General features: G+C 34.8%; 1 long non-coding RNA gene across 1 annotated transcript in view; it reads right to left on the bottom strand.

Moving 5' to 3' along the window:
- The window catches only part of LOC118027116, a 117150-nt gene extending 100575 nt beyond the window's left edge, over positions 1–16575 (bottom strand). The window contains exon 1 of the long non-coding RNA XR_004683754.1: positions 16548–16575. This is a non-coding gene — a long non-coding RNA (uncharacterized LOC118027116). The remainder of the gene's footprint in view (positions 1–16547) is intronic.
- Between the last annotated feature and the right edge of the window lie 7906 nt (positions 16576–24481).

Raw genomic sequence — 24481 nt, 5'->3', positions numbered from 1 at the left:
GTAAAAAAGATATAACCATGGGTATAGAAAGAATAAATTATGATTTTGTCAAAAAACCTTAAATTAAATTATAAGGCAAATCAAATGCAACGTTAAAGGATATCAATGTTTTTCTGGAAAAATGCAATGGCTAAAATTGATCAAAGAAGTAATTTTGGTGTTAGTTTTAACATTGTCTTTGTCACAAGCCTTATTTTGGAAACTATTAATTTGTAAATCCTTGGTTTTATAAGTCATTTATTTATTAATGCATATTTTATAGGAATTTTTTTCAAAGATTATGATCTGTAAAATCTCCTTAGAGAAGAACATGACTAAGTGTTAGAGACTGTGTTTTGAAGTAAGACTTCTTTCAAATCCCAGCAGCATGTGGTCAAAAGACATGAGAATAATGAGTTTAGATCACTTCAGTTTGGGAAAGCCACGATCTCTGAAGTCATTTTACCTTTTATGCCTTTCTAGTCTGATAACTTAATCTGGTTCTGAGTAAATCTGTTCTGGATTTATATTTACTCTGGAGCCACTACAGGTAAACTTCTCTAAATTTCTTGAATTATCGTTTTGTGGAAAAGTGTGAAAAACTAGATGGAAAGCCATAGAATTAGATGTCTACAACACCAGGAACTCTGGCTGTTCAGAACTCGACATCAGCTACTTTGAAGGGACAGTTAGACTCTTATTAGCTACTCACAAACGGATACAAAAAGAAAACATTTGATGAAAAATCAGTTATCACACTTTGTTATATCTTTAAAGGGTACTAATAAAGTGAAGTACAAGGACAATAGTTTCATAACGAAGACAGCATTTCATTAATAATGTATGCCAGGAAACTGGAAAATATAATAGAATTACCAATACTACTACAGGACGTTAGGTAATAGATAAACCATTCAGAGGACAATGGGTATAAAATGCATGTTTCAGGAAGGGAAAATAAACAACGAAGAAACAAAACCAAATTGCTCAATGACAGCTGCAACAGAAGAAGATCAGCTTGGATTAGTATAACTAAAAAAATATTACTAGCAATTGGAGAATTATTTTACACAAAGTGTTTTCTATTGGTTATTAGTAGTTATACTCTGGAAGAATGCGTTTTGTGTCACCAAGATTGGGTTTCGAGCTCCACACACTTTACTAAGAGGATGGATGGGCTGTACACGTAGATAGTGCGTAAATGCGCGCCCTATCCTCTTAGTGGTAGTGCTCCAGAAACTTGGTAGAAAAGTGAACTTGAAATAATATATTTGATCAGATATAAGTCAAAGGAGAAACAAAATGGTTCTCAAGCAAGCAAAGTTTGACTAGAATATGAATGAGTAAATTTATACATCCGAAAAATAAATGTATGATGAGGTTTGAAAGTGGTAGAATTCAAGAATTGTAAACAGGAAACAAAGAAGCAAGGGCGGTATCCAAGAGACACAAGGCAGTTGAAAATATCAGAACTTAAATATTTAGGGATTGTCTCTAGAGAAGAAACAACTTTATGTAGCATAAAATCAGAAATTCCCTCAGTACTATAAATGTTTCTATTGTGGGTTAATGCATCTATCAGAATTTGTAGATGTTTAATATTTGGATCCTGCCGTCGCTCCTGTTCTCATACCATCCAAGGAATCGCAGCAATTTTTAGTAGCGATTTATAGGCATAGCATGATTCTCTGAATGCTAACTTGGTACCAGGTACCAAAATCAACACTTTACATGTATTAGCTCATTTTGTTCTCACAACAACCCTGATGAGATTCTATTGCTGTCCCTTTTTTGCTGATGGGAAAATTAAGACAAAGAAAGAGTGATTGCCTTGCTGAAGAACGGTGGAGCCAAGATACAAACCAAGGCTTTCCGATTATGTAGCTTTCACTTCTGCAAACTACTGCCTGGTTCTTTTAAATAGATCTTACTCATGAGAAAAACCTCAAAAATAATCCAAAATTTTGATTGTTTTGTTTCATTTTAAGGTGATTTCTAATGATGGGTTAATAAAGTAAGTTCTAATTATGACTTGTTTTCTTCCACAGTTGCATAAAAAAATAGTTCCTTTGACATATTTTCATGGTACGCTAATACGAGACTCTCTTGGGGTCAATTTAAAATAAGAATATATAGCAAAATTTGTTGATATGAAGAGATTTCTTTGCAGTGCCTGGGTGGCTCAGATGGTTAAGCATCTGCCTTCGGGTCAGATCATGATCTGCAGGTCCTGGGATCAAGCCCCGGGTTGGGCTCCGAGCACAGCCAGGAGTCTGCTTCTCCCTCTCCCTCTCCCTGTGTTCCTCCCCCTGCCTTTGCTCTCTCTGACTCTCTCTCTCAAATGAATAAATAAAATGTTAATAAAAAAAGAGATTTCCTGTGTTATTGGTGAATGACAAAAATAGTAGCAGAAAAGAGTGTATAATACTTTATACATCAATATAAAAATCTTGCATGTGTAAGTGCTCATATATATATATATATATATATGGCATTCTTTTCATCATGGAGAAAATCATAAGTAATCAGTAGACTCTTAAAGTGAGTTTATAAATAACTGACAAATATTACATGTAAATTGGAGAAGATGGAGTTTAGTGTATTAATGATTTACAGTTATGCTCTGGAAAAAAATCTGTAACAGGAAGCATAAGAATTATCTTAAAATTTGGGGCGCCTGTGTGGCTCAGTTGGTTGAGCGACTGCCTTCGGCTCAGGTCATGATCCTGGAGTCCTGGGATCGAGCCCCGCGTTGGGCTACCTGCTCGGCGGGGAGTCTGCTTCTCCCTCGGACCCTCCCCCCTCTCATGTGCTCTCTTTCTCATTCTCCCTCTCTCAAATAAATAAATAAAATCTTTAAAAAAAAAGAATTATCTTAAAATTAGACTATGTTTAAGAAAAAAATATAGATATGTGACAATGAAGTGGGGTTAATCAATACATATTATGTACAATGCACATATAATACAATGCATTTATATTAATTATATAAATACCATATTATATATATATATGAATGAAGTAGTAAGCAAAAACACCCATGAAACCAAGTCAAGATTATTAAATATAATCATTTACAAGTCTTCAAAGGAAGCAACATTCAAATTTATGAGTTAATATTTTACACTCTGAATTTTCTTCCAGATAATGAAGTATAGTTAGATATAGAAAATTTCACAGACAAGCCATCAAGTTCATGAAAATCAAAAGAAAAAAACTGTAGTGGACTTATTTTAGTAAAATGCTGGCAAAACTTATGAATCTGGAAAATTTTCAAACAAGAACAGAGAAGAGAAACTCATGCCGGCTAATTTTCAGAACAAGATTTTCAGGCACAAGATTACTCTTATAATGGTTGGCAAGAATACAGCTATTACATAACTGCAGAAGATGCCATAAATCAAATCAGCTTAAAATCATTGGCAAGGGCCATATTTTGGGATGAACAGCAATAGCCAGATAAGGAAGACAAAAATGATGACATCAACAAAGTAGAACATGATTTATTTTCCCTTATTAATATTAACCTTCATTATAAATCACTATTTTGGAAAAAAAATATAAAATTATCTCATCAATTAAAAAACATTTACACCTAATATAATTTAAAAACAAACACAAAAACAATGTATGATCAGTTTTGCAATTCATTTTTATACCAGTAATTCTCAACTACCAACCTTTCAACAAATGATGCAATAATGTTTATCATCACCTCCAAATCACTGTCTCACCTTCCTAAAAACTGCAGTTTCATTTTTCTATTCTCGCTTCTCCGGTTCTTCCCAATACAAAGGTCAGTCTATGCTAGAGACTTTAGAAAGATGGCCAGTCTCTTGGTTTTGGATGGAATCAACGTTAACAGACAAGAGTAGTGAAGGTGAAGAAAAACAGCAAACCTAACAAGGCGTGAGTGAATTTATATGCTACATGTTAACTTCCAGATATTTTATCCTTTAATCCCCATAGAATGCAACCATAATTTAGAGTAACAAAAAGGGATTTGACATTTTTACACTTCTCAAAATTTCTGAATATTTTTTAAATATTGGCACTTATTACATCTAAAAACTTAAAAATAACTTTAAAGTCATCATGCTAAATTGATGCTTTTCCTAAAACTGTATTTCAGTTCATACACTCTATTTGCCAAATTTTTTTAATGTCAACAATAGTAATAATAACCTATGGTATTTATGCCCAGAGATTCTTGAAAGGATTTAGGTTTATTATTGATTTATTCCTAGCTTTTGAGGTAGCTATAATTATATTTTTCAAACATTATTTGTTAATACATGGACTTCTCAAATGTTTACAAGGATTATCTATGACTATCCCCATTTTACAGGTAGAGAAAGAGAGCCTCTTTTATGGATTTAATAGGATCTGTGAACTCTATGAAACACTGTACAATATTTTTTAAGGCTCTGTTTCTTTTCTTCAGAGACTGACCTATCATTCAATTCTCACTGGTGTCTACAACATAAAGCAAGTAAAAGCAACTACTCTAAGGTACAGATTTAAAGATGCCCAAGTTGTTTCAAAGTTGCTCTTATTTTTTGTAAGGAGACCAAGTAATTAGTAGTCCATAGGTTTATGTCAGATAAATGTTTTTAAAACCCTCTGGCATGATTCAAGGTATATATTTTTGCCTTGAATGCAAAAACTGCCCAACATTGATTAAATTAACTTGCTCATAACCAGATGTGAAGCTATAGTCTTTTTTAAAAATATATTTTATTTATTTATTCAAGAAAGAGAGAGAGAGAAAGCATAAGGCAGGGGGGAGGAGCAGGGGAAGAGAAAGAGAGAGAATCCCAAGCAGACTGCCCCCATGACCCCAAGATCACAACCCAAGCCAAAACCAAGAGTTGGACACTCAGCTGACTAAGCCACCCAGGCATCTCTGAAACTATAGTCTTAATTTTAATCATTGATTTATTTAGAGCAACTCAAGAGAAATACGGGTGGTGAAGGTCTTAAACCTCAAATGTAGCATTTTTATAATATATATAGTCCTTTGGTCACTAATTTGATTAGTTTGACCAAATTTTTAAAATTTTTCAAAGACCTCTTGGTGTGCAAAAGGAAATTGGTAAACTTTAAAAAAAATTCCAAAGTCTAACTCCTTAATTGAAAAAAATACAGCCATTGTAGAAAAGAAGAGACTCTAGAATTTAGTAGTATTAGCATATCCCTACTTCGAGCTCACCTGTCCAATATTTTTCTGTTCAGGTATAAAAAAAGGAGGAAGGCGCCTTCAGAGTAATCTTGGCGTATCTTTCCTTACAGACTAAAAGAAAGTAATAAATACCCAGAAATAGGTCTAAATATCCATGGTTTTTTAGTGTATGATAAATAGAGTTTAGTGTTCTAGCTTGTTAATAACTTCCAAACACCAGTGGTTTATGTCTTACTTTCATTACATGGGCATGGATGGCTGGGACTCTTACTCAGATGTCCAGGTTGATGGGAGGCTCAGCCACCTTAGAACTGAAACCTGGAACATGGGGCACTTGAAGTTAACATGAAAGGAGAAAGGAGGGATGGGTGAAGTAAACCAGCTTTCAACTACCTTCTACTCAAAAATAATACCTATTACAACTGCTTTGTTTATTTAGATGCAAAAATACAAATGGCCTTGGCCAAATAGAAAGGCAGACAGAAATACGTAAGAAAACATTTGAACTATCTAGTGAGCATCAGCTGTCTTTGCTGGTGTTAATATCAAATCAGAATAGAGGGACAACTGATTAAATACTACTGACAAAATAGGTAGTAATTAGGAAAAAACACTGGATACATAATTCAAACTATATAACAAGAGTAATTCTAAATGGACAAAAAAATCTAAACAGAAACAATGAAAAAAATGCTAGAGGAAAAGACAGAAAATTATGTTTTAATTAAAGAAAGCTTTGCATTGAAACAATGATACAACCTAGGTGCAGAAATAAAAAATTAAAAAAAACAGACCACATTAACTAAAAATTGAAAACTTTGGACTAGCCAATACACCACCAAAAAATACAAATAGCAAAAGACAAAAATATGGGCAACTCATAACACACACACACACACACACACACACACATTACTCTTCCTAACATGGTAGAAGCTTCTAGAGAATTGGAAAAGACCAATAACCTCGTAGAAAAATATACAAAAATATGTGTATTGTACCAAAAATATATTTAAAGTATGATTTACTAAGAGGGAAATTTCATAGTATTTATTACTATCACAAATGCTCCCCAAACAGTGACCCAGCAACTCCACATAAAATATCCTACATGATTACATGACCTCTTGTGAAAAAAAACATTTACAGTATTTTCAATGAACTGTCATTTTCTATTCCAAAGTAACAGAAACAACTAAAATGTTCAATAGGGTACCAGATAAAATTCAATTCTTCCAACCAATGGAATATTATGCAGCAATAAGAATAATGAAGACTGTATGTACTAAGATAGGCATATTTCTAAAATACATTTTTAATTAAAAGCAAGCAATATATAAATGCTGTGTATATACATACTCTTGTGTAAACAAAAGGGAGGAGATGATAATCTATAATAACATTTTCTTCTATAGCCATAAGGAAACTTAAGAGTTTGGGAGAGGTGGAAATAGAGAAGATGAGGAACTATGATTCAGGCAATCTCACTGTGAACATCCTTATGCTTTGTGATGCTTATACTAAATAAATGCAATACCAATTCAAAAAATCAAATAAAATGTTCAAAAACAATTAGATGTAATCTGTCCAAAGTATAATATTTTAATGAATTAGACACAATTCTTATGGACATTTTTTTAAAACACTAATAATACAATTGCAATATCCACTTCACACAGTAAAACTCTGGTGAGGTATAAAATCTTCTACTTTTTCATAAGCACTACCATTAAGGAATATATTTGCAATTCCATTTTTGTGCTTTTGGTGTTTTATGTATATATGTATATGGATTTAAACTGTTTATATTTCATTTTGTCCTGATATATTGGGACTTTGCTGAGTGAGAATCTGGAATTATTACCCAACAAACATCATGCAAACATACAAAGGCATGTTATTTCCATTTAGCCCACCCTTGTTTAGTGACTAGAAAGAAAAAAATTCCCAAGGTGGTTCAGTCAGCTCCTATTTGCCTAATAGTTGCGTCAGAGAGGCAGGGTGTTTCTCTTTCTGTTTGCTTCATCAGAAATCCTCAATTCTAGTCATGCTAGCGTTTCACTTCTCTTGTGATTCTATCAAAAAATAATGTTATTGTTATGACTATTATCATTTCCTGATAATTACTTTTTTTTTCTTTTTTAAGGTTCAAGATTCTAATTACATTTTTAAGATGCAAAATTTATCCCTTTTAGCAATGCACTTGATAATCTTTTCTAGGATAGACTGTTTTATAAACTATGCTTTTCACCATTGTGGAGTTAGACCTTCATTTACTTCATATTAACTTGTGGTATTTCTGGTTTAATAACTACTTTCCTATCTCTCAAAAGGTTATCAGATTCAACTTCAAGTACTTTTAGTATCCTAAGATATAATTCACAGAGATCAAGAGATTTAGAATTATTTAGAGCAGCTACCTACTTTTCAAAAATCTCATTTATTTTGAGCCTCAATTTTCTATTTCAAATATTTGTTCTAGTCTATAGGACATGTCCAAACAAATGTATTATCAACACCTCAAACTCAGCATAACCAAAAATAAACTTGCCATCTTCATGTTCTTCCCCAATACACAGACACATAAACTCCTATTTCCTACCTCTAATGAATTGCTTTTTTATATAATTATGAAATAATTATATTTTTTCTTTAGTCTATGTATGTATTTACAAACAAAATCACAACTATTCTATTATCAAGCTAAACAGGCAACTAAAGTCTGATGTTAATATCTCATAAAAATCATTGAATTGGATTATCTTCCTAGAAAAGCATAATGGCAAGTATTAAATATTTCTAACATTTCCAAACAACAACAAATCATCCTTTAATGTATGCTAAAAGAAATACTTATGAAATGTAATAAAGGCAAGAAAAAATAGTTTAATAATGGCTTGCAACCTTTATTCCTTCCAAGCACACCTGAGTAATATCATACTGTCTTTTCTCAAAGAGCCTGAAGAAAGAAGATTCTGATTTCCCTGCCTAATTTCTAGAGACAGCACTACATAGAAGGAGGCATATTGTACAGTATGAATGTATATTCTTTTACTGTAGTCACACAATCCCAGTTTTTGGCTGAATAAAATGTCAATAACACTGACCAGGCACAAGACGCTGTTTTCCAATCTCCTTGCTACATGAGATCATGTAGCCAAGCTTTTAACAATGTGGGTAATTTAGAAGAGTGGAACTCTCAGAATGTATACTTTTTTTGAAAGATTTTATTTATTTATTTGAGAGAGAGAGTGAGACAGAGCACAAGAGTAGGGTGAAGGGAAGAGAGAGAAGCAGACTCCCCACTGAGCAGGGAGCCTGACACAGGACTCCATCCCAGGACTCCATCCCAGGACTCCGGGATCATGACCTGAGCTGAAGACAGATACTTAACCAACCGAACTACCCAGGTGCCCTCTCAGAATGTATCCTTAAAGTAGAAGGTGTAACTTCCATCTTTCTATTCTTTCATCATGTTTCTTAGGGCTGGGAAACACCCCATATTTATAGAGCAGAGGACTTATTGCTAAAATCTCACTATTATCCAAATTGATCTACAGATTTGATCTTATAAAATCATCACCCTTACTTCCTTCCTTCTTTCCTCCCTCCCTCCCTCCTTCCCTCCATTCCTTCCTTCCTGCCTCCTTCCCTCTTTCCCTCCCTCCCTCTCTTCCTTCCTTATTTTATTTTAAAAAGTTTTTTTTGCAGATATCAACAAGCTCACCCTTAACTTTTTTTTTGAAACACTAGAGGTCCAGATTATTCAAAACAACCTTGGGGAAAAAAAAAGTTGGAGGGCTCATACTTCTTGATTTGGCAAGAAAATGGAGAAATTGGAACCCTAACACATTGCTGTTGGGATTGTAAAATGGAGCAACTACTTAGGAACAGTTTGGCAGTTTCACAAAATGATAAACCTAGAGTTACCATATGGCCCAGCAATTATACTTCTAGCCATATACCTATGAGAATAAACATATGTGTCTGCCCAAAACTTGTATATAAATGAAGCTTTATTTATAAAAACTCAAAAGTGGAAACAGCTAAAATGACTCTCAATTGAGTGAATACAAAAGATGTAGTATATCCATACCATATTTTTTTGTCATTAAAAAAGAATGAGGTACTGATACATGCTACATGGATGAACATTAAAAGTTTCTAAATGAAAGAAACCAGGAGCAAAATGCTACATATTCTATTATTCTGTTCATATGAAATATTCAGTATAGTAAAATTAGTAGATATAAAAACTAGATTATTGGGGGGGATGGGGAGTGATTTCTAACAGGAATAGAGTTTAGTTTTGGAGTGATGAAAATGTACTAAAATTAGATTATGGTGATGTTTGCATAACTCTGCAAATACACTAAAACTATTGAATTGTGTAATTTACATGGGTAAATTTTACAATATGTGAATTATGTCTTAATAAAGCTGCTTAAAAATAAAAACTCAAGCTATGGGTAGGGGGCCATCCATTGCTTTCAACTGGAGATAGGACATCAATTTCTTATTCTAATAACTAATAATTTAAGGGAAAGCTGTAAGTATTTTGGACATCTCATTTTATCCAGTGTACCACATATTTTCATCTCTGACTTCCAAGTCTTTACCAGCAGCCTCCTCAAGTATTTTTGTAATGTTTATCAACCACCCAATTTCAAAGCCAGTGCATGTAATTTATATTTCTGTTATATCAGAGTCCTACTTCCAGATATAAGGTTTCTGTTCAGTTAGCTATTGGTGCATGATAAATCACCTCAAAATTTAGTGACTTAAAACAAAACGATTATTTTGTTATCTTTCAAGATTTTTGTGGATCATTGTTTCAGGAAATGTTCACCTGGGGGGTTCTGTCTTGGGGTGTTTATATAAATACAGTCAAACAGCGGCTGAGCCTGGAGTATTGGTGGCATCTGGATGCTGGATGAGCTGGTGGTTAGTCTAGCCTCTCTCTCTGAATGGAAGACTAGTTTGGTCTTCTTGACAGCATGATGCCTGACACCTGATGGCTTCAAAATATGAGTATCTCAGTATTCCAGCTAAAAAAGCAGAAGCTGCATTGTCTTTTATGACCTACGCTTGGAAGTTATATAGCATAATTTCTGACACATTCTGACAGTTACAAGTGATTTAAAAACCCATTCAGATTTAAGGGAAGGAGAAGTATACAATACTTTGTGATGGGAAATGACAAGATCTAGAAAGGCATTTCGGTAAGAGATGATATTGTGGTCATCTTTGGAAAATAAAATTTGCCAAAGTATTATTTTAAAAATTAAATAAATCCATATTAAAAGATATGCCAAGCAAAAGTAAAAAGAAATTTTAAAAAAAGTGCAAAGTAATTTTGGCAAAATAACATACTTTGAAGTAATTCAAAGAAAACAAATGATTGCTATGTGACAAAAGTAATTAATTTGAAATACTGCATCACAGTTATACATGCCATAAAAAATCACAGAAATGTGGGATCATGCTGTATTTATCCTTCTGTGACTGATTTATTTTACTTAGTGTATCTTCCAGGTCCATCCATATTGTTGCTAATCGTTGGTTTTCTTTCTTTTTTTTTTAAGGGGGTGCATGAGCAGGGGGAGGGGCAGAGGGAGAAAAAGGCTCCCCATTGAACAGGGAGCCCCAACATGGGGCTCAATCCCAGGACGCTGGGATCATGACCTGGGCTGAAGGCAGATGCTCACCTGAATGAGCCACCCAGGTGCTCCTTGTCTTTTTGATTATAGCCATTCTAACAGGTATGAGGTGACAGTCAAACTTCTAGAAGCATAAAATAGAATGGTGGTTGCCAGATTAAGGGAGGGAGAAATGGGAAGTTTTTGTTCAATGGTAAAGATACAGTTAAACAAGATGAATAAGTTCTAGACATCTGCTTATAACATAATGCCTATAGTTAGCAATACAGTATTGTGCACTTAAAGATTTGTTACAATGGTAGCTCTCATGTTAAGCGTTCTTACAATAAAAACAAAAAGGAACAAATGGAACTTTGGGAGGTGAGAGATATGTTCATATTACCATGACTTTGTTGACGGTATCATGAGTGTATGTATATGCCCAAACTCATCTGGTTGTATGCATTAAATATGTGCAATTTTTTTGCATGTCAATTAACCTCAAAAAAGCTTTAAAAATTACAGAACTGTGATATCGGTATTCAAGTGAATAGATGGAAGGAAAGAATAGATAGAAATATTTGGAGAAATGGACAGTGGTATGCAATGTCAATAATACTGATGTGTATTCAGTATTTAATAATTCTATGATTTTTGTAATACATATTATATACATGCACATAAACAGTAGATTTTCAATATACCATACATGACTGTATTATAAGTTGTGGAAAACAATAATATTAAACTGGACTATGTCCTATATCATAAACAGAAAAAAATCAATATGGTTTGATCATAAAATATAAACCATATAACCATGAAAGCACTAAAACTTAAAAGATAAATCTTTACATAATATCAAAGGAGGAAGGTCCTAAAGTTATCCCAAAGGCAAAGACAATTAAATATGTTTCGATATGTAATACTACCCGAAAATATAAACTTATGTCCACAATATAGATGTGATCAAAAACAAATAACCAACTATGATAATTTTATTATACAAAATTAAAAAAATTTTAAAAACTCAATAACTCATATTTAAAAATAATTCCAAATCAAATTTTGAAAACCAAAATCCAAAATATTTGAATTAATTCTACCAAATATCGTGTCTATGCAAGTTAGCCTTTAATTATTATTCTCCCTGAATATTTGTTCTAACCTTTTTTAAATTCTTTTTTTTTTTTAGTATAATTGGCAGTCAATGTTACATTAGTTTCAGGTGTACAACATAGTGATTCAACTTCTCTGTATGTTACCTATGCTCACCACAGTGTAGCTATCATCTGTCACCATACAACTCTACTACAGTATCATTGACAGTCTTTTAGCCCCATGACTTATTCATTCCATAACTGGAAGCCACTCTCCTTCACCCATTTTTACCATACCCCGACTCCTTCCCCTCTGGCAACCATCTGGTTATTCTCTGTATTTACAGGTCTGATTCTGGTTTTTGTTTCTTTGTTTACTCATTTTTGTTGTTGTTTTTAGATTTCACATATGAGTGAAATCATGTGGTATTTGTCTTTCTCAGTCTGACTTATTTCACTTAACATAATATCCTCTAGTTTCATCCAAATGGCATGGTCTCATCTGTTCTAACTTACTAACTTTCAATTTTTTGGTATTCTTAATTTTTAGATATGTCAATTAAAATAACGTATCATTTCACTTTCACCCAACTTTGTAAATGTTAAAGTGCTTATTTTTCAGGTCAAAATATTCTTTGAAAGTTATAAAAATTTACATAATAAACTTCAGCAATTAGATCATTTATATTTAATATGATTATTGGCATGACAAGGTTTATTGCTATTATTAATGGCTCCTTTCACTTAACAAGTAAGTTGCATCAAATAGAAGACAGTAAAGTATTATTAAGTTCTTACATAATACTTAAACTCAGATACTTAAAAACAAGTAAAATGAAACTTACTCTCCAAGATATATAAATTCAAATTGATGAGAATTTTAGTTCTCTGCCAATAACAATCAAGTTTTAAAGCCATATATATGTATATAAAGTATACATAGCTATATAAAATGTATACATATATATGCTTATTCATATCAAGATGTCAGAGAGCGCCGATGAATGCCAATAAAATGCACATAAACCTTCTAGTACAGTTGATTAGAAGTTCATTAGCCATCAAGATACATAATTGACCATTTTCATTAGTATTAAAATCCTTCCACTTGACATCCTGTCACTCATGAAGATGAACAGAAAATGCAATTGCATTGGCAATCAACTAATGAGCAATAAAGTATAAAGACCATTTAAGAAAAAGAAAAATCTAAACATTTGTAGTTGATGTAAACAGAAGACAAACAGAACCACCAAGTCATGTACAAAATTCCAAGTGTTTAAATAAACCTCACATATTTTAAAAAGTATATACTATGTGTCTTTGTCACTGGCAGGAGGTAATAATCTGGAGGAATCATTTAATTAAAATTTATTAGTTATTATTGTATTCCTAAAGTTATTCTAAGTGCTTTATACATATTAAGTATTTTAAATCTCATGACTCCCCTATGAGGGCCATATGATTATTTCTATCTTATTGTTGAGGCACAGAAATGTTAAGTAGTTTGCACAGTGTCACACAGTATGTGAGGAGTGTAACGATTATTCCAACCAAAATAGTCTCGTTGCATAAACTGTGCCCTTAGGCATCAAGCTACACCGAGTGTCCTTATGTCCTGCAAGGCAGTGCTATTGCAGTAGCAGAAGAAGGAAGCATAAGCTTGAGGGGGAGACCTGGTACACATAGACAAGCAGCCTCAAGGCAATATTAGAAAATACAAACTAAGAACCTCTGAAAAGCAAGTTAAGTTCATAGTCCATATAACAGACAAGCAAAAACTAAAAGCCCATGGAATCTAAATTCAAAATTTGATTAATAATATGTAACAAAAAATAATAACGATAGGTAACAGTAGGGCAGGGCCAGGCAGAATAGACAGCATGTTCCACATTTCAGTTTCTGTTACCATCTACAGTTGTGTAAATCAGGTGAGGAAGTAAATAAATGTTTGCACATGGTTAATCAGAGAGAAAACATGACACTAGAAAAAAGACGCCATACATACTGAAAATCTTTGATATTAATAAATGGAAAAACACTGTACCTACAAGGGTTTTCTTTTATGTGTGTCTTAAAAAAAGAAAAAGAAAAAGAAAAGAAGGAAAGAAAAATAAAAGGGAGAAAGGAAGGAAAGAATTAATAGAACTAAAAGAAAGAAATGAAGGAGAAAAAAGAAAGCAAGAAAAGAAAAACAAGAAGGAAATAAAAGAAAAGAACAGACAAGCTCCAAAGATATTCATCACATTAGACCTCATCTGTCAATCCCAGTGCACGTTTCAGGCCAGATCGCTATTATCACCATCTCTCAAATGGGTTAGTCTCTATCCTCCTTACTTTTTCCTTGTGTCTGTTCCTTTTTACATGATGTTGCTTTAATCAAAAGCTTCTTTCTTCACCACCAACTCAAACAGCATATGTACTTCATGCCAAGTCTATTCCACTCTTACATGAAACTTTGACTAATTCTAGACCACATATCAGGAATATAGTTATTCTTTAGATGACCCTATTCAGTATCTTTTGTGGTCCAGAAAGTGTGATAGGACTTAAAAATATAAATAAAGCTCAAGTTCCTAAAGCTTGAATATACTCAACACACTCATGATTCAGACTATAAAATAATCAAAGAAATCAAAGTGCAATGTTTAAGTGATTTTATAGATGCACAGAATGCAAAAGGAATCATGTCAGAGATTTCTCTAATTCATCAAGATGGGTTCAGAGAAAACTTTCTAAAGTAAACCCTGTTTGACCTGAGAAAAATAAAATGAATAAATACACAAAAGTGAGAAACTGCACTATCCAATTTGCATGTAGCATATAAGGATTGTATATACACTTGTATATAAGTAGAAAATTAATCTAAAGAGAAAAAAAAAACAAGACAAAGCTTTACACACTAAGCTGTTTGAACTTTATACTGAAAGCTTTGGGAAGGCACTGAAGGCTTTGCAGGGAAGTGTCCTGATCAAATTTGTTTTTTATTTTAGAAAGGTCATTCTGGAATTAGTATGGAAAATACATTACCTAGGAGCCACCTGAGAGGTAGCAAAAATAGATATGAGTCTTTTCCTGATAAATTCACATGAGAAATGGTAAGAGTCTGAACTACAGCTGTGAGAGAGGGAAGGGAGAAAAAAGACTTGTGAGATAATGACTGATAGAACCTGCAACATTTATTGACATGAGAGAATGTGTAAATTAAGCAATATGATGACCAAGAGTCTAACTGAAGAAAATGAATGAAAGGCAAATTAGTCACTGAGATAGAGAATATCAGAGAAAAGTATTTTCTGAGGAAGTGGCAGAGACTGATTGGAGATGTAATGAATTTGAGGTATCAGTGAGATATCCAAACTACTTGAGAACAGGCTCTTGGCTCTGGGTTTCCAAAGCCAAAAACTATGCCTGCCACACAATAACACCCCCATTACAATTTATTACATGAATGAATGTTGAATGAGATAATTTTGAATGAATATGAAATAGAAATGTGTTACAGCTTGCTAAAGACAAGAGTCATCAGACAAGGCCAGGAAAATAGATGTGTTTGACCAGGAATTGGTTATCTGTGGCAGAGGTATCTGATCCAGGATAGAGCTTCAAGAATAATATCATAAAGTTTAGTAGCAAAAATTAAATAAAAGAGAGGTCCCAGAAAGTGGGAGAAAATCTAGCAGGCAGTGGTATCCCAAAAGCTGAGGGAAAAGTGATTCGAGAAGGAGGAGATTCCATGAGTAACAAAGGTTCAGAATAGTTATTTAATAATATAATATCAGGACAAAAACACAAAAACAAAACAAAGTGGCCTTTCTGTTTGCTAATACGGATGAAGTTTAGGAATTCATCAAGAGCTGAATTTTTCTTTTATTTTGCTTTGTATCTTACAATTCAACACAATATTCTACAATGTAGCTACTTAAGAAATACACACTTGGTCTTAAAAATAATCTCTAAGATCCAGTAGGGCAGAGGCAATACTCAAATCTGATTCGTTGTATGTGCAAGCACATGCGTGTGCACACACATTTCAAAGATAGGGCTTTGGATTTAGAGAAACTTCAATTGCCATTCCAGCTGTGTAAACTTGGATCTCTGAGTAGTTTCCTATTTGATATAATTGGCAAAGTAACACATGCTCCCAGGGAAGTTTTAATCACTAAACAAAATAACAAATACAAAGCACTCAAAACAATGTTTGAAACTTAGTAGATGCTGAATAAAGGGCAGCTGTTTTGAATGTCAGGGTTTAGAATCTTCTCAGTTAAATGCACTCATTCATTGAGATTTAAGTCTGAATGCAAATCTATTCTTTCACAGATTCTGAGTACCTGATTTAATATTCCGAGAAAGACATGAAGGAGGAAAATGAGAAGCACTAGTTTATACTATGGATTCTCTAAAGTATAGTACTGCCTGGCAATGTTAGCTAGAGCCTTGCCTAAAACATGCATAAAGAATTCATTACCAGAAAGAACATAAACTTTTTAATAAACAATTTTGAACATATTCAGAATCCAGTATCAGTCATGAATGAGTACATGAAAGTTCCTTCTTCCCTGATCTTTTTCCTTCTTTCATTAATCCCTCTTTCCTCCCACCTCTCTGATAAATCTACTAGCATCAACTGTCCCATCTTCTTACCTCTTGTGGTCAGATTCCAAAAGACCATTCTTTCTCGTTTTTTCCAAAAAGTGATGAATCATGGCATTCCCCCATATAAATTAGTTTGTGCCATCTCTTTTCTTCAGACTGTATCTTCTGTAAGACAAATCCAAAATTAATTTGTTCTTATATACATTTCAAGTATTATTCAAGTATCATTTCAAATATTCAAGTATTATTATGTTAAAAGACCCTACCACAACAGGGTTAGATGAAAATCAACACCATGGACAAAGATTATCATTGTATTACACCAATTAATAGAATAAAAAATCTTACAAAGGTGATAGAAATGACTACTTTAGAAAATCTCAGTCTTTACTACTACATAAAACTAAATAAATGTATTATACAGTTAACTTAAATATAATACAATATAATATACTAAAACTATAATGGGTCTGTTTTTTTAAGATTTTTTTATTTTTTTTTATTTTTAAGTAATCTCTACACCCAACATGGGGCTCAAACTCACAACCCTGAGATCAAGAGTTGCATACTCTATCAACTAAGCCAGCCAGGCACCCCTATAATGGGTCTCTTAATCAATTTTCCTTCTCTAAAGACCGGGTTCTTCTTTTTTTTTTTTTCAATCTTGATTGCCTCTTGCTAATCCTCATCTAAATATCACTGACTTACTTTAACCCTGGTACTTGGATGTGCTATTTCTAAACTGGAATCCTTATTTCTATTTGTAAAAAGGGTTCTCATCTTTTATGAGGTAGATCAAAATTCATTTTAAATATAGTCTTTTTCAATTGCCTTCCTAAAGCATTTTGTTCCTATACATTCTGCAAAAGCCCTGCAGCTCATTGCACTATAACCTGGAAATGGCTCTCTTCATAGATTAACAGCTCTGTTTTCTGACCTAAATATTGTACTTTCATGAACTGTATGTATGGTTGTTGTTGGTTTAATGAACTTGGCATTTGGGCAGAAATATGGAAATAAGATCTCTATTGCATGGTACCTCAAAGTGCCTCCTTAGAGTTCCTGCGATGAATGTGTTCCTACCAGGTTATCTTTAACACAATATTGGTACATAGAAAACAACTGACAAATTATTTTTAACACAGGCCAGCCCAGAACAATTTAAAATGGATAAAGTATGGAAAGTAACCTAAGACTTTAGAAGTATAGAATAGGGGGGAGGAGCAAGATGGCAGAGGAGTAGGGGACCTAAATTTCATCTGGTCCCAGAAATTCAGCTAGATAGGGATCAAACCATTCTGAACACCTACGAACTCAACAGGAGATTGAAGAAAAGAATAGCAGCAACTCTCTGAACAGAAAAGTGACCACTTTCTGGAAGCAGGGACCCAACAAGCAGCAGATCCAGGGAGACTCCCCTTCCTCCCCCGGGAGTAGAGGCCCAGGAGCATACTGCAGGGATCTGCAGTGTTTGGAGACTCCACAGGGGGTCGGGTGCCAGAGATAGAAACACTGGGTCACCGGCCAGGTGAGCACGGAGTGCGGCAGGAGACCAGGGAGACGGGAGTGATTGACTGCTTTTCTCTGGGGGCTCACTGAGGAGTGGGGCCCCAAGTTCTCAGCTCCTCCAGGACTGAGATTGGGAGGCTCCCATTTTCACTCTCAAGGAAAGCTTGCAGGGAACAAAAGCTCCTGAGAGCAAACCCGAGCAGATTACTTAGCCCAGAGCCGGCAACAGCGGGGCAATTCCACCTCCGGCAAAGACATCTGGGAACCATGGCAACAGGCCCCTCCCCCAGAAGATCAGCGAGAACAGCCAGACAAGACCAAGTTCACCAATAAATGAGAACGGCAGAACTCCAGCACTAGGGAAATACAGCACACAGAATTCATGGCTTTTTCCCCATGATTCTTTAGTCTTTCAAAGTTAATTTTTTTAATTTTCTTTTTTTTTTGAATTTTTCTTTTTCCCTTTTTCAACAAACATCTTATCAATCCCTTTTAAAAAAATCTTTTTTATTTTCATTTTTAGAGTCATATTCTATCCCTTCATAGTAGTTAACCTAATTTTTGGTATATATATATATATATATAAGTTGTTCTCTCTTTAAAATTTGGGATACAGTTTCTTCTAACAGACCAAAATATACCCTAAATCTCTAGTGTATGGCTTTGTTCTAGTCTCCTGCCTGATCACATTCTCTCCCCCACACTTTTTTTTTAATTTCTCTTTTCTTTTTTCAACCAGCTTCTTATCTTATTAATTCCTATTATAAAATCATTTATAATTTTCATCTTTACAGTCATATTTCATCCTTTCATTGTATTTACCCTTATTTTTGTACATATATAAGTTTTTCTTTCTTTAAAACTTTGGGAGGCACTTTCTTCTAACAGACCAAAATATGCCCCAAATCTAGTGAGTGGCACTGATCTATGCACCAGCCCTGATCATATCTGATTATATTCTTTTTTTTAATTTTTTTTCTTTTTCTTTTTCTTTTTTCTTCCTTTCCCTTTCTTTTCCCTGGTTTCAGGTCTCTTTTATTTGTTTAGTGTATATTTTTCTAGGTTCATTGTTACCCTGTTAGCATTTTGTTCTCTCACTCATCTATTCTCCTCTGGACAACATGACAAGATGGAAAAAATCACCTCAAAAAAAAAAAAAAAAAAAAAAAGAACAAGAGACAGTACCGACTGCCAGGGACCTAATCAATACGGATATTAGTAAGATGTCAGAACTAGAGTTCAAAATGATGATTTTAAAGATACTAGCTGGGCATGAAAAAAGCATGGAAGGTATTAGAGAAACCCTTTCTGGAGAAATAAAATAACTAAAATCTAACCAAGTCAAAATCAAAGAGGCTATTAATAAGGTGCAATCAAAAATGGAGGCTCTAACTGCTAGGATAAGAGAAGAGAAAATTAGGGATATAGAAAACCAAATGATGGAAAATAAAGAAGCAGAGAAAAAGTGAGATAAACAACTACTGGATCATAGGGCAGAATTCAAGAGCTAAGTGATACCATAAGACAAAACAATATTAGAGTAATTAGGATCCCAGAAGCAGAAGAAAGAGAGAGAAGGACAGAAGGTATATTGGAGCAAATTATGGCAGAGAACTTCCCTAATTTGGGGAAAGAAACAGGCATCAAAATCCAGGAGGCCCAGAGAACCCCCCCCCAAAATCAATAAAAACAGGTCAACACCCCGACATCTAATAGTAAAACTTAATGACTCTCAGAGACAAAAGGAAAAACCTGAAAGCAGCTCAGGGCAAGAGATCCTTAAACTATAATGGTAGAAACATTAGATTGGCAACAGATCTATCCACAGAGACCTGGCAGGTTGGAAAGGACTGGCATGATATATTCAGAGCACTAACAGAAAAATATGCAGCCAAGAATACTGATTCCAGCCAGGCTGTCACTGAAAATAGAAGGAGAGATAAAAACCTTCCAGGACAAACAAAAACTAAAGAAATTTGCAAACACAAAACCAGTCCTACAAGAAATATTGAAAGGGGTCCTTTAAGCAAAGAGAGAGCCCATAAGTAACATAGACCAGAAAGGAATACAGACAATATACAGTAACAGTCACCTTATAAGCAATAAAATGGCACTAAATTCTTATCTTTTAATAGTTACCCTGAATGTAAATGGGTTAAATGCTCCAATCAAAAGACACAGGGTATCAGATTGGATAAAAAAACAAGCCCCATCAATATGCTGTCTGCAAGAGACTCATTTTAGACTGAAAGACACCCCCAGATTGAAAGTGAGGGGGTGGAAAACCATTTACCATGCCAATGGACGCCAAAAGAAAACTCGGGTGGCAATCCTTATATCAGACAAATTAGATTTTAAACCAAAGACTTTAATAAGAGATGAGGAAGGACACTATATCCTACTTAAAGGGTCTATCCAACAAGAAGATCTAACAATTGTAAATATCTATGCCCCTAACATGGGAGCAGCCAATTATATAAGGCAATTAATAACAAAAGCAAAGAAACACATCAACAACAATACAATAATAGTGGGGGACTTTAACACCCCCCTCACTGAAATGGACAGATCATCTAAGCAAAAGATCCACAAGGAAATAAAGACTTTAAATGACACACTGGACCAGATGGATTTTACCGATATATTCAAAATATTCCATCCCAAAGCAACAGAATACACATTCTTCTCTAGTGCCCATGGAACATTCTCCAGAATAGATCACATCCTAGGTCACAAGTCAGGTCTCAGCTGGTACCAAAAGACTGGGATCATTACCTGCATATTTTCAGACCACAGTGCTTTGAAACTAGAACTCAATCACAAGAGGAAAATCGGAAAGAACTCAAATACATGGAAGCTAAAGAGTATCCTACTGAAGAATGAATGGGTCAACCAGGAAATTAAAGAAGAATTAAAAAAAAATCATGGAGGGGCGCCTGGGTGGCTCAGTTGGTTAAGCGACTGCCTTCGGCTCAGGTCATGATCCTGGAGTCCCAGGATCGAGTCCCGCATCGGGCTCCCTGCTCAGCAGGGACTCTGCTTCTCCCTCTGACCCTCTTCCCTCTCGTGCTCTCTGTCTCTCATTCTCTCTCTCACAAATAAATAAATAAACTCATTAAAAAAAATAAAAAAAAATCATGGAAACCAATGAAAATGAAAACATAACTGTTCAAAATCTTTGGGATGCAGCAAAGGCAGTCCTAAGAGGAAAGTATATAGCAATACAAGTCTTTCTCAAGAAACAAGAAAGGTCTCAAATACACAACCTAACCCTACACCTAAAGGAGCTGAAGAAAGAACAACAAATAAAGCCTAAACCCAGCAGGAGAAGAGAAATAATAAAGATCAGAGCAGAAATCAATGAAATAGAAATCAAAAGAACTGTAGAACAGATCAACATAACTAGAAGCTGGTTCTTTGAAAGATTTAATAAGATGGATAAACCCCTGGCCAGACTTAACAAAAAGAAAAGAGAAATGACCCAAATAAATAAAATTATGAATGAAAGAGGAGAGATCACAACCAACACCAAAGACATACAAACAATTATAAGAACATATTATGAGCAACTATATACCAGCAAATTCAATAACCTGGAAGAAATGGAGGCATTCCTAGAGATGTATCAACTACCAGAACTGAACCAGGAAGAAATAGAAAACCTGAACAGACCTATAACCACTAAGGAAATTGAAGCAGTCATCAAAAATCTCCTAACAAACAAAAGCCCAGGGCCAGATGGCGTCCCAGGGGAATTCTACCAAACATTTAAAGAAGAATTAATACCTATTCTTCTGAAACTGTTCCAAAAAATAGAAATGGAATGAAAACTTCCAAACTCGTTTTATGAGGCCAGCATTACCTTGATCCCAAAACCAGACAAAGAGAATTACAGACCAATATCCTTGATGAATATGGATGCAAAAATTCTCACCAAAATAGTAGCCAATAGGATACAACAGTACATTAAAAGGATTATTCACCACTTCCAAGTGGGATTTATCCCTGGGCTGCAAGGTTGGTTCAACATCAGCAAATCAATCAATATGATACAATACATTTATAAAAGAAAGAACAAGAACCATATGATCCTCTCAATAGATGCAGAAAAAGCATTTGACAAAGTACAACATCCTTTCTTGATCAAAACTCTTCAGATCATAGAAGGGTACATTCCTCAATATCATAAAAGCCATCTATGAAAAACCCACAGTGAATATCATTCTCAATGGGGAAAAACTGAGAGCTTTCCCCCTAAGGTGAGGAACACGGCAGGGATGTCCACTATCACCACTGCTATTCAACATAGTATTAGAAGTCCTAGCCACAGCAATCAGACAACAAAAAGAAATCAAAGGCATTCAAATTGACAAAGAAGAAGTCAAACTCTCACTCTTTGCAGATGATATGATACTTTATGTGGAAAACCCAAAAGACTCCACCCCAAAACTGCTAGAACTCATACAGGAATTCAGTAAAGTGGCAGGATATAAAATCAATGCACAGAAATTAGTGGCATTCCTATACACCAACAACAAGACAGAAGAAAGAGAAATTACTAAGTCGATTCCATTTATAATTGCACCCAAAACCATAAGATACCTAGGAATAAATCTAACCAATGAGGCCAAGAATCTGTACTCGGAAAACTGTAAAATACTCATGAAAGAAATTGAGGAAGACACAAAGAAATGGAAAAACGTTCCATGCTCATGGATTGGAAGAACAAATATTGTGAAGATGTCAATGCTACCTAGAGCAATCTACACATTTAATTCAATCCCTATCAAAATGCCATCCACTTTTTTCAAAGAAATGGAACAAATAATCCTAAAATTTATATGGTACCAGAAAAAACTCCGAATAGCCAGAGGAATGTTGAAAAAAAAAAAAAAAAAAGCAAAGCTGGTGGTATCACAATTCTGGACTTCAAGCTCTATTACAAAGCTGTTATCATCAAGACGTATGGTACTGACACAAAAACAGACACACAGATCAATGGAACAGAATAGAGAGCCCAGAAATGGACCCTCAACTCTATGGTCAACTCATCTTTGACAGAGCAGGAAAGAATGTCTAATGGAAAAAAGACAGTCTCTTCAACAAATGGTGTTGGGAAAATTGGATAGCCACATGCAGAAGAATGAAACTGGACCATTTCCTTACACCACACACAAAAATAGACTCCAAATGGTTGAAAGACCTCAATGTGAGACAGGAGTCCATCAAAATCCTACAGGAGAACACAGGCAGCAACCTCTTCCACCTCAGCTGCAGCAACTTCTTCTTAGAAACATCGCCAAAGGCAAGGGAAGCAAGGGCAAAAATGAACTATTGGGACTTCATCAAGATAAAAAGATTTTGCACAGCAAAAGAAACAGTCAACAAAACCAAAGGACAACTGACAAAATGGGAGAAGATATTTGCAAATGACGTATCAGATAAAGGTCTAGTACCCAAAATCTATAAAGAACTTCTTAAACTTAACACCCAAAGAACAAATGATCCAATCAAGAAATGGGCAGAAGACATGAACAGACATTTTTCCAGAGAAGACATCCAAATGGCCAACAGACACATGAAAAAGTGTTCAACATCACTCAGCATCAGGGAAATCCAAATCAAAACCTCAATGAGATACCACCTCACACCAGTCAGAATGGCTAAAATTAACAAGTCACGAAACGACAGATGTTGGCGGGGATGCGGAGAAAGGGGAACCCTCCTACACTGTTGGTGGGAATGCAAGCTGGTGCAGCCACTCTGGAAAACCGTATGGAGGTTCCTCAAAAAGTTGAAAATAGAGCTACCATATGATCCAGCAATTGCACTACTGCGTATTTAACCCAAAGATACAAATGTACTGATCTGAAGGGGTATGTGCACCCCGATGTTTATAGCAGCAATGTCCACAATAGCCAAACTGTGGAAAGAGCCAAGATGTCCATCAACAGATGAATGGATAAAGAAGAGGTGGTATATATCTACAATGGAATATTATGCAGCCATCAAAAGGAATGAGATCTTGCCATTTGCAATGACCTGGATGGAATTGGAGGGTATTATGCTGAGCGAAATAAGTCAATCAGAGAAAGACATGTATCATATGATCTCACTGATATGAAGAATTCTTAATCTCAGGAAACAAACTGAGGGTTGCTGGAGCGGTGGGGGATGGGAGGAATGGGGTGGCTGGGTGATAGACATTGGGGAGGGTATGTGCTATGGTGAACGCTGTGAATTGTGTGAGACTGTTGAATCACAGACCTGTACCTCTGAAACAAATAATACATTATATGTTAAAAAAAAAAAAAAAGAAGAAGAAGATAGTAGGAAGGGAAAAATGAAGGGGGGGAAATCGGAGGGGGAGACGAACCATGAGAGACTATGGACTCTGAGAAACAAACTGAAGGTTCTAGAGGGGAGAGGGGTGTGGGGATGGGTTAGCCTGGTGATGGGTATTAAAGAGGGCA

Source organism: Mirounga leonina, unplaced genomic scaffold (assembly GCF_011800145.1).
Source record: "Mirounga leonina isolate KUSES-001 unplaced genomic scaffold, KU_Mleo_1.0 Mir_357, whole genome shotgun sequence".
NCBI classification, from domain to species: domain Eukaryota; kingdom Metazoa; phylum Chordata; class Mammalia; order Carnivora; family Phocidae; genus Mirounga; species Mirounga leonina.
The sequence above is the reverse complement of the archived record's forward strand: the minus strand, read 5'-3'. Positions and strand labels throughout refer to the sequence as shown.